At 36.0% G+C, this 12,092-nt stretch overlaps 1 protein-coding gene across 1 annotated transcript in view; it reads right to left on the bottom strand.

The window, feature by feature from the left end:
- The window catches only part of TRHDE (thyrotropin releasing hormone degrading enzyme), a 330,639-nt gene that overhangs the window by 49,597 nt on the left and 268,950 nt on the right, over positions 1 to 12,092 (bottom strand). The gene's annotated exons all lie outside the window — the stretch shown is intronic.

The following is a 12,092-nucleotide window of genomic DNA, read 5'->3' as shown; positions in this document are numbered from 1 at the left end:
CTATATATTATAATAAAAGAGAATTTTGCCATTTGGGACAGTAACTCGTAGAAAATTTATAAAACCTCCAGGGACAGGAAATAGGGAAGGAAGTAGCTTCCTCTACTAGTTACACAGCTCTCATATCTCAATTTTAGCTTCAACTTCCAGTGTCACAAAATTCTGAAGATATACTATTTATACAGACATACTTAATTAATCTGGATACCCAGCTCAAAAATATATGACCTTCACCTTCCTCTGATTTTCTTTAATGCTGATGATGTTCAAATAAAACTTAGAAAAAGTAATGATAATGATGTTCTAACTCCTTAATGATAATTAGCAATTAGAGGAGTTTAATGGTATAGATTTACTGTGTTTTAACAATGACACTCATTAATTTTAATAATAGTCCTATTGTTAAGTCCTTGCTTACTGTCTGAAAATTTATCCCTCATTATCACTTGTAGGAAGTAATTTTTAAAAGTTGAAGCATCAGTGAAAATATAAACAATACTAAAAAAGTGCTAGCTAATTCAGAACAAGCATATATATTTATACTATTTTAAAACATTAGGGTAAAGATAAAACGTATCTTTTTCACAAAAATAATATGTGTAAAATGTCTTACATTTTACTAAAATGATCACATGTAGTTCAACATTATTGAAATTAAAAGTGATATAAAATCATAAAACTCAAAATTTCTCTCCAGTAAGAACCACATTTATGAGAAGACAGTTCTGGAATCTTAGTTTAATTAAAGTCATTATCATTACTATTTAATGTACAATTCTAGTACAACAATAATTTTCACAAGAATTACATATTTAATATTAATAAGTCAGAATTTATGAGAAAAGACAAATTGATAAAATCTTTTAAAGAGCTTAAATAGAGTTTTAGAAAAACGAAAGAAAACTGGGATGCTCCATGTGGCTAAAGTACTCATTAAAAACAACACTTGCTATTCTTTCCTTTCAAAAGAAACGTCATCTTAAATGATCTTAAAATAATTTTTTTCCTATGGATTTATCCATAGTTAAATCTGTATCCACTGATTCCCTGATAAGACAAAAATGAGAAAATCATCAGACTTACACTTTCTACTAACTCTTGTCTCCTCTCTGGATTTTTACTTGTTGAATCATTTCTACATTTTCCAGATTTAAAAATTTGCCTTCTATTTTGTAACCTGAAATTCTGTGTTTCCTTTGTTCCATGTACAAACAGATTTAAGACTTACCATCATTACTTCGTTGTCAAAGGTTAACCTGACTACGTAAAGGATTTTGTATTCTTTCCATTGGAATAGTCTTTGCTTATAGAAATCTGAACGAGTCTGAGTTTTCCACTTTCTAAGTAACCTGGTTTTTAATTTTTAAAGCCCAAGATATTCACCAAGATACAACTTAAATGTCAATCCCTCTGTGTAAGTTTTTCCCTTACACACAGGGTACCCTTTCAATCTACATATTCACATCTTTATGGTAAGAAAGTTGACTCCCCCATGTCTTCATTTTTTTTTTTCATTTGCTTTCTTCTTTTTCATAAATATTAGGTACACGTACACACACACACACACACACACACACACACACACATATATCAACACACAAACACAATGGATATCTCTTGTTTACATTATGATTTTCATTGTTTTCTCTATTTCATTTATCTCAATAATCTCAAGCTTATTTCCCATGTCCTTGATTCTGTTTCCCGCGTGTCTGTGTAATTGTTACTGCTTCTAAAATGGTTTGCTTTCTTGTAATGCAGATCACTTTCATTCTTTTTGTTGCCTTATCACTTTTTTTATTCTTTTGCATGTTTTCCTTAAACTCCTGCCTCAAAAGAAGCCACATTTGTTTGAACTCTTGGAAATCACATAGACTTGAATTTTTTGCTTGATGTTATAGTTCTGTCGTTATTACGATCCTTAACTATCTTTCTTATGGTATCTTTCCATCGTTCTGTGGCTTTACGGCTGGTGTACATTTAAATATCACTCATATTTGAAAGGGATATAGTCTGATGTAGTAGAAGAAGCTGTTCATAGATTGTGGCAAAAGAGCAATAATGGTGAATAGGTTGGAACAGTAGCAGTTTACACTGAATGCTACTGTTATTTCAGACCTGGTCCTAATCAAATCAGTGGTTCCATCTGTTTAGGGGCACATTTCTGCTCCATAGTCCCATTTCAGAATATGCTGAGAGCTGTGTGATTCATAGTTCAACCTTGCATATTGAAGGTTCTTCTTGTGGGCATTTAGCATTTAATTGTTTCTCTCCAGCTGTCTCAATCAATGGTTGCCAAGCGAATTGCCATATATTTATTCTCCCCACCGCACCATTTCTGCCCCCCTGCTTCCTGCAAAAACTGGGAGTTACCATGTCTTCTCTTTCAGGCCTGAATTTCTTTCCTGGTCTTTCATGTAGAGAAAGATTCAGCAACGTAATCCATCGTGCCTACCAATTTTGTAATTCTAAATAAGGCAGTCCCTTCATTGATGCGCCTTCCATTATGGTAGTTTGTGTCCCATAGAGGTTCTGTAAATACTTGCAGCCATCTTCAGAATCCTGCTATATTTGGATCCATAATTCATTGTATTTGTCAGTCATTCTTTATTTTTCCCTTCTTTTTTTGGTCATTAGCAGCTGAATGTGGGAAAGCAGGGAATGTGTGTGTGTGTGTGTATATATATATATATATAGCCATGTGATCCAGCAATCCCACTCCTGGGCATATATCCAGGAAAGACAAAAACCCTAATTCAAAAAGATACATGGACTCCAATGTTCATAGCAGTACTATTTACAAGAGCCAAGACATGGAAAAAACCTAAGTGTCCACCAACAGATGAATGACTAAGGAAGATGTGGAGTATATATACAATGGACTATCAGTAAGCCATAAAAAACAATGAGATAATGCCATTTTCAGCAACGTGGATAGACCTAGAGATTATCATACTAAGTGAAATAAATCAGATAGAGAAAAATATATAGGATATCACTTATATGTGGAATCTAAAAAGTAATACAAATGAACTAATTTACAAAACAGAAACAAACTCACAGACATAAAAAACAAGCTTATGGTTACTAAAAGGGAAAGGGGGGATAAATTAGGAGCATGGGATTAGCAGATAAACAACCACTGTGTATTAAATAGATAGACAACAAGGATTTACTGTATAGCACATGGAACTATACTCAGTATCTTATAATAACCTATAATGGAAAAGAACCTTAAAAAGAATCTGTAAAAGTACTGAATCACTTTGCTATACACCTAAAACTAACACAATATTGTAAATCAACTATAGTTCAATTTAAAAAAAAAAGTATCGTATTTCAAGAAAAAGAAGACATTAAAATAGTCTTTCTCTCCTTTTACCTCCTCAGTTGACGCATGCAGATTAAGGAGAAATAGCACACTAGATTGTGAGTTTACCATCGAAAAGTGATCGCTCCCTCCTTTAAAATATTGTGCTCTTAAACTACCTAACATTTATATTGGATGACCATTAAATCCCCTAGACCAATGAATTACATTAGATAAAATTTTACATTAGGTAATTGTAAGATTTTAATCTCTCTAAATTCTAAGGCATTTGAGAACATTCTGTTAAATTTTGTAGTTCATATGTTTAATATATGTAGTTCACGATGCCTAATGTAATGCACTGTTAGATTCCTCATAAACATTTACTTAATGAACAAATTAAATACATGTATTTCTAACAACCACTATTTGATTAAAAATTAATTTCGTTGTGAATGTGGTTTTTAAGAGATTTCTTGCTCTCAACATCGTGAAGCTGCATTTATCCAGATATATTTTCTCCTCCTTTATCCATTTAATTATCAAAACTACTAAATTTAAGACTAATATTCAACCTTCATATTTAAAATTACATACTGTCTATTGGAAGAAGTATTCTAGATTACAATGATATTTCTTATCAAAAGAAAGCTAAGAAAGAGTGTGTTATAGAGAAAGACTACGATGAAAACTGAGTAGACAGTTCCATCAAATGGGTTCAGATTAAAACTTGGGTATACATTTTATAATTCGGCACATTGGTAAAATCAATCCTGAATAATTTGTTTTAAATTGAGGTGAAACTAAGATTAAAAATGGCATATCCTGGATCAACTACTTTTCTAGCCCTAAATTCTCAACTCAATATAAAATGTCCCTTGAATGTCATGACAGATCCTGGGCTGTCACAAAATGTCTTATGATAACAGAAAACATTGCTTAAGCACTTATTGGGCTGAGGGCGATGGAGAATGTTTTAATTACATGGTCTCATTTAATATTCAAAATAAAACTCTGATGTAGATAACCCACATCTTGTAATCGAAAAAAAAAAACTAAGGATAAAAGTGAGTAACTTGCTGAAGGTTATATTTTTTGTTGTTGGAGCTAGGACTGATATTCATATTTATTCTAGAATCAATAATTTTCACCAGTGTAATTTTCTAAACTAAACATTAGGGAAGAGGGAGTAATTATTTTTTAACTAATTATTTCTTAAACTTATTTTGGTCTAGAAAGTAGAATATTATAAAAAGTAAAATTAATAATATCAGTTTTAAAATTAGCCATGCTAGAAAACACTCCCATATTATTCTTGAGAGAAATCTGCCCATCTTAAATGGCAATTTGAGAATCTGTTTCAATGACTTTAGCCACAGCCTCAATAATCAAAGTTTCAAAAATATATCTTAGTAAACAACAAATAAATAATAAAAACTGCATGCACAAATATATATTCTTTAGAATTATTCATAAGTGAAAGTTTGAAAACATCCTAAATTTCTAATAATATGAATATTTTAAGTTAGTTATGGCATATAAACTCATAAATAGAACACTAAAGAGCATTTCAAAACTATTAAAATAGGGAAATAAAATGCATAAAGATTGAAAGGAAAGAAGCAAAACCATTGCTATTTCAAGATGACTTTACAATGTTGGCAGAAAACCCTAAGAAAACTGTTAAAAAACTGTAAGAAATAATAAGCAAACTTAAGGTTGCAGAATATAAAGTCAATATATAGAATTCTTATACTTCAATAAGACAACTCAATTTTTTAAAAAAATTGACAAAAGAAAAAAAAAACTGACAAAGGAGTTGAACAGATATTTTACAAAAGAAGATCTAGAGATGACAAACAAGTGCACAAAAAAATTCTCAGCATCCTTGACCATCAGAGAAGCGCAAATTAAATCAATCATAGGAAGATACAGTCTATACACAACATAGCGGCTAATGTTAAAAAGACTGACGGCACTAAGTGTTGGTGAGGATGCAAAGCAAATGGGACTGTCACGTATGGCTTGTTGGAATGCAAAGTGGTCCAGCCACTTTGGAAAACACTGGGGTCGTATCTAATACAGTAATCTTATCAGACAACCCAGCAAGTCCACTCGTAGGTGTTTACTAAGAGAAAGGAAAACACATATCCTCACGAAGGTGCTTATGCAAGTACTCACAGCAGCATTATTCCTAACAGAAAATCTGGAAGCAACCCAAATATTTAAAAGATATAAATGTCTATTTTTTCTTGCTAATACTGCTTAACGAGTAACTATTTTCCAGGAAAACATCTCTATGGTCCTGTACCTCTGGTATGTAAACCTCTGCCACTCAGGAGGCTGCCAAGGTGCCCTGGGGCATCTCTTCCTCCTCTCCAGGCAAACAGCCATAATATAGTTCTCAACATATCTCTAAATAGAGTTTGTCTTAACTGCCCTCCAATCTGGGGTCCCTGCTTCCACCCTGGCTCCCTCATAGTATATTCTCCATAGAGCAGCCATTCTATAAAAACGTGTCTGATCACATCACTCTTTTGTTCAAAACCATCACAATGGCCTTCCCTCTCACTCTGAATAAAACCCCAATTTCTGCAGTAGCCTGTGGGACCTTATGTGATCAGTGCTCTGATCAGTACTCCCCCAAACCCATCTCATCTGGCAATGCCCCTTACTTGCTCCCTCACTCCATGAGAGCCATGGACACCTGTGTGCTTTTCCTCAAACATGCCACGCACATTCTCCCTCAGGGCCTCTGCAGGTGCTGTTCCTCTGTCTGGAATGCTCTTCTCCCAGGTGGCCCCCTTATTTACCTTTTTAAGGTTACTGCTCAAATAGCAACTGAAAAGTGAGAGCTTCCCTGACTGCCATGTTCAAAATAAACTCCTTCTCTGTGCCCTTCTTCCAACACTCCCATTCTTTTTGCTTCATTATTTATTTACTCTTAAAGTATCACCATCTGACATATTTATTTTCTTGATAATCTGACTGTAAACCACCCTCCACTTGTACTTGTAAGAGTACAAGCTCTAGGAAGCAGAGAACTTGGCTCTTTTGTTCACTGCCATTTACTCTAGTGTCTGTAACAGTGCCTGGTACACAGTAGGTGTTCATTAAATATTTGCTGAATAAACGGAATCGCCACATTGCGGACAGACCATTTGGCATCACCAATTCCGTCCCTGTCTACATACATGTTTAACCCCCCATGTATTTTCAGACGTACAAAACTGTTACTACACAACCAGAAGATAATGCTAACTTTGCATTACAGAACTTTCCATTTGTGAATTATTCTTACTAATGAGCATCAAAAACTGAAATAAAAAAGGTCAACCCACTTAAAGCATTCTGAAGTGCTTTAAGTGCTTCTCATGTTTTTCATTCTTTTCATTTTGCTTGGGGAGAATGTTCTCATATCACTTATCTGTTGAGAATCAGAACACACAGTTCATTTTAATGTCATGTATCTATGCTTTAGAAACTGATTAACTTTCCTGGAATGAAAAATGGATTTTGAATGATGACATACAAACCAGGTGAATAGCTATAGAAAGACTTTCCTATGCATCTTTACAATGATAAAACACAGACTAACAAATGAAGAACATGTGTTTCTACCTTACTCTGAACTGGGTATATCGCTGAAGTAAATAAATATTTGAAAATGTCTTCACCAAACACTTGTAACTTTCTATTGTTGCATGAGATAATTATTTAGTATGTAATTCATGTTTATAAAATATTTTTATCTCAGTAATATCTTCCTTTCACTAAGAAAATCACTTGAATTTATTTTAACTCAGCATCAGCTACGATTCTTGAATTTGAAAAATTCTGTGCTATTTTTCTCATATGAAAAGCCAGCATGACAAAATAATCTTTCTGAGGCCAAATAGAATGCTTTCATCATGGTATGAAGTAAGTATTATGGCTGTTATCCACCTACCTTTCAATCCATGTATCCATCACCAATCCATCTGCCAACAAACTCATTAATGTTTACACTGTATACATAATCTATTGAAATACCGTACATATTACTTTCACATTTATTGAAACACAAATTTTCGTGTGGATTTCTCAATTCTTCACACTCTACGAAATAACTGATAGTCTATCAATGTCAAAATTCAACAGAATGCAGTAACATTTTAAAAATGGAAATAGGAAACTCTACGAAGGTGGAAATGTGAAACTATGGTAAGCTGGAGGGCAAGGGGCCTAACTGCTTCGCAGAGTAACTGTATTTCTGTAATAATGTTAGTCTCACTATCCGTTGAAAAAGGAGAAATAACATTTCCTTCCATAAACTCATGATCTGCCCCTAGCTTATGCAATTAACTTCCAAATGCATCCGCACACGGGGAATGCAAAACCAAGTAATTCTCACCTGGAGTTCTTTCTGTTTTGGCATTTCTGACAGCATTCCCAAGAACCCTCTGCTAATTTAGAGTGTGTGTAAGTTAGCATCCACATTAAACTCTCTTATACTCAATCATTCTTCTCTCCGGGGTCTGTTAGCCTCACTTGAATTCGTCACACTTGGACAGCTCAGACTAACATCATCTTTCATATTAAAACTCTCTTTTTCTCCCTTTGGTTAGCACTACCACCTGGTGACCTGGAGAGTGGATATTGAACTTCCATCTAATCCTCTTCTTAATTAGGTGAAGCAGCTGAAACCTGTGCCTCCCTCCCTTTGGAGGCTAAAATCAACTGCACTGCAGGCCGTTCCCAGTTTAGGAAGGAAGAACTCAATCTGCGATTCAAACGTGGTCTGACTCCACAGGGCCCTGCGCTACATCTTAGCTTTGGAGTCGGCCTGCACTTGTATCTTTCAATAACATGAAACAGGCTTTGGCGCAGTGGCAACAGGTCAGGTTTTCCTAATCTGATGTTTTCTTACATCCCAAAGAGGGACGGCCTCTTCACTGCTGCTCCATTCCACGCGAGGACGTCTGAAGCGTTCCACACAGAACAGTTCAAATTGCACACCATCAAGGGAGAACGTCTTTATTTCAAGTCCTCTCCCAAGGCTTTCAGATTGGCCACATAAAGCAGAAGTGTGTGTTATCTTGAATTAATCACTCGCCTTCACTGTACAAAATGCTGGAGCTAAATTTCCTTTCTCCTCCCTTCTTCCCCAAACGATTGTCTCTTCAGATATAAAAATGGAATTTTCTATATTTTCATGGTAAGTAGAAATGAGTGTAAAATACCTATTTTCCATCATCTTTATTCTTGTGTCCTTATTAAGATAGCGTTGCTACCTTAGGTCAGTAACTACTGAAGGCCAAAATAGATTTTTATGAGTTCTGGGAGAAAAATATGAGCAGTTCTTTAGCACTGATTGGTTAGCATGGTGGTTAAGAAAGACTTTTATCAGAAAGGCCCCTCTGAATCTCTGTGCCAAGGTGGGAAATATCGTCACAAGATGACATAAAGCAGTAAGTAATCAATGTAAAACCTGCATTAATACCTATATATTCACATATTTCTCATTTTAAACATTTCCTTATAATTCATCATAATAAAAATGAAAGGAGGCTTTTTTGAGAGCCAGGTTACATATACATAGTTCATGGTGAAAATTGAGCTATCACATTAACAGCTAAATGCCGGAGGATTAATTTAGTTTTCCACAGATTTGAGATGACCCCAAAACTCCTTGTTTTCTTCTTTCTTATCAATGACTCCTTGCTGAAAGAATCTATTTACTTATCTTTTCTTTTCTTCCCTTCATCTTTCTAAGTCTCTGATTCCTTCAAAGAGCATCACAGAATAACCACAAAAGCTAAAGATGCCTTTTTCTCGTAATTAGCACTTGCCCCAGGTAGCTCTACTGTTCCTGCCTACCTGCATTATCAATAGATTTACAAATTATTCCAGGTTGAGATGCCAGAATAGCTTGCAAGAAAATTCTGCCAAAACTACCAAACATCATAGAATTCAAGATGCACATGCGTGCTTAATATGTGCCAGTACGGTCATTTAGACATAAAAGTGTCCCCCGACTATATGAGAATCCTCCAGTAGCTTTCCATGCTTGGGAAGATTTCTAAGGCACCCAGATTCTGAGTTTTGTTTACAGCTATCAGATGGCATGTCTGAGATGGTAACATGCTTAATAACAGGATTAAAAAAAGGGTTTTGATACTTACAGCTGAATCCCTGATGTTCTGATTGTTGAATGATCAGCTCGTGACACGAGGATTCAAAGCAAAACCAGGCTCCCTGCTATTGAGGATGCTCACTCTGAAGCCTTTCAGCTTCAAAGGAGCACCTGCCTGTCTAGACTGAGGCCATAAATACCCTCTGGGCCTCAAAAGCACTGGATTTTACATCGCTGGGGGTGTCAGAATCACATGAAGTGCTTCATGGAATGAAGATTTCTAGGTAGTCGCGGGAACAGGCAATTTTAATGAAACATCGCAGGTGGCCTCTCAGCTCATACTCAAAGCATCACTGCGCCCGAATGGGCAGAACATTTCCAACAAGCAGCACGATGGATAACTCAAATTCGTGACAGGAGAAACACTAAGAGAATACCATCACAGGCCAGGACCCAGGCATCTAAGCTGAGAGGAGTATTCAGGTCTTTATGTTTTATGCTAAATGACACATATCTACTCAAATAAAGTTGGTAGTATAAACGACCATTTTGGAGGAAGCTCTCCCTAAGTAATGTAAATTATTTGTGAACAGAAAGGTATTTCAAATTCTTGGGAAGTTGAGAGAGATCCTCGAGAAATTCTTATGAAATCTCAGGCTTCAAAACAGTTAGAAAATCAAAAGAATCACAATTTTGTGTCAAATATGACCAGACAGTACTAACTACAATGTCAATTATGAATTTCTTAAACATTTGTGAGAAGTTAAAGAGCAGATACGTATTCATTCAAAAAAGTTTGTACTTGCATTTGGAAATTTAGATTGTTTCTTCTTAAAATAGAATGGCTTATGCAAATCCACTTAACCTGCAAACAGCACCCGCACTTTCGTTAACTCCAGGGTGCAGGCCGTTTGCTATGAAAATGGATCAAACCTACAAAAAGATGTCAAAATATCTCTCTTCTGCTCTCTACTCAGCCAGCACTCTCAGACATTAGGCATTACTATTAAAACATTCTCACCTACAGAGCTGAAACACCAATTTGGCACCGGAAGGTGACAAATTTGCTTTTGATTGAATGCAGTACGATTTAAAAGTGTCCAAGAGAGTTCGCCGTCCTCAAGAGTCACAGGCCTGCCCTCAGTGCCTCAGGAGGTTTGTGCTTCTCAGAAGCACCTGGTGTGTCTGGTAGCTCCCCCGAAATCCTTACCCAAGGACAACATGTGTGACTGCACCCTCAAAAGCTTTCTAAATATAGCTCAAAGGAACACGTTACCTCATTCTCTAACCTTGAGCGTCCGCCTGCAGAAACAGGGTGGCTTGAAAATTCAGAGATATACTCTATCTAGCCTTTTCCTGGGTTATCACAGAAAGAAAGCAGAAGACTCCCAGCTCATTATAGTAAATGCCCTGAAAATGCTTTCAAACTATTTTTAACATTTACTGTGACAAAGTGTTGCATAAACTAAGACTAATTTAGAGGCCTTTTGGAGATGAATGTTTAAGTAATTGCATGCAGAAAGGTATAAAATGAGACGGCGTCAAGGTGACTTTTTTGTGTATCTCAAGAGGAGCCTTAGCTGATAGTGACAAATAGATCATTAAATCCCCAGCCTCACAGACGTGAGAAGTACTGTGATCTCCCGGGGATGGCCACAAAGCTCCTGAATGGACTCACCATGCGTCACTGCTCAGAGCATGGACAGCCCTGCCCTGGTCAGAAGGGCTGAAAGGGGGATGTCTATGAGCTAATTTCAAAAGCCTTTGGTCAATGGCAGAAAATTGGAAGCATACAGCCAACAATAAATCTTATTTTGCAATAAACAATTTTATCACGTTCAGGATTTCATACATATTTAATTGTAATCATTTTGCACACATGTTCTGATGGCTTAACAAAAGATAAATAAGAACATAATCACGCATGGATATTTCTCCCAAATGAGTCTAATATAAACCGCTAAAGAATCATCCTTCTCTCTCTGCCCACTGAGTACAATATAAAATCCACTTTAATCAGTATTCCCAGGATTCTATTATTAATAACTCTCATGATTCCATTATAAAATACAACTAAGAAAGAAAAATGTTTATGCTGAGATTATAGAGTACTTTTTTTTTTAAAGGTAGGAACTGAAGAAGGAATTCTGAAACTAAACAGCCCTTGTGAAATCAGAATTTATAAAGCAGTAGAGAGGGTCAGAGGGATCCGGGATCCTTAATTGGGTTTTGGATTAAGCACAGCGATGTTGGGGTGGAGTGCAGTAGTCCTGTTATCCCCATAACAGAGTGGGGAAATCAGGGCAAAATGTCCAGTTGCCAAGGTATTTCACATAAAAGGTTTCTAAGTCATTCCTTCTCCATTTCCCCCACAAAAGGTCAGCACGTTACAGTCGAAACATTCAGCTATCAGCGTGGGAAAAGCTACTTCTCTTCATCTGGCCCGATTCAGTTTGCAGTCACTTTCTAGGCACATCGTGCTACTATTTTCCACAGTGAGGGAAGAAAGGATGAACACGTGTTTTGCAGGAGAAACTGTCAACAAGGTACACGGCAGCCACCAGAAGCTATAGAAGAACTTCTAATAAAAACCACGATGGAAGAAGTCCCACAAGGTGCAGATTAGCACCACTCAGTTTGCAAACATCATTAAGGCAATTTTAACGG

This window comes from Camelus dromedarius, chromosome 11 (assembly GCF_036321535.1).
Source record: "Camelus dromedarius isolate mCamDro1 chromosome 11, mCamDro1.pat, whole genome shotgun sequence".
NCBI lineage: Eukaryota > Metazoa > Chordata > Mammalia > Artiodactyla > Camelidae > Camelus > Camelus dromedarius.
The sequence above is the reverse complement of the archived record's forward strand: the minus strand, read 5'-3'. Positions and strand labels throughout refer to the sequence as shown.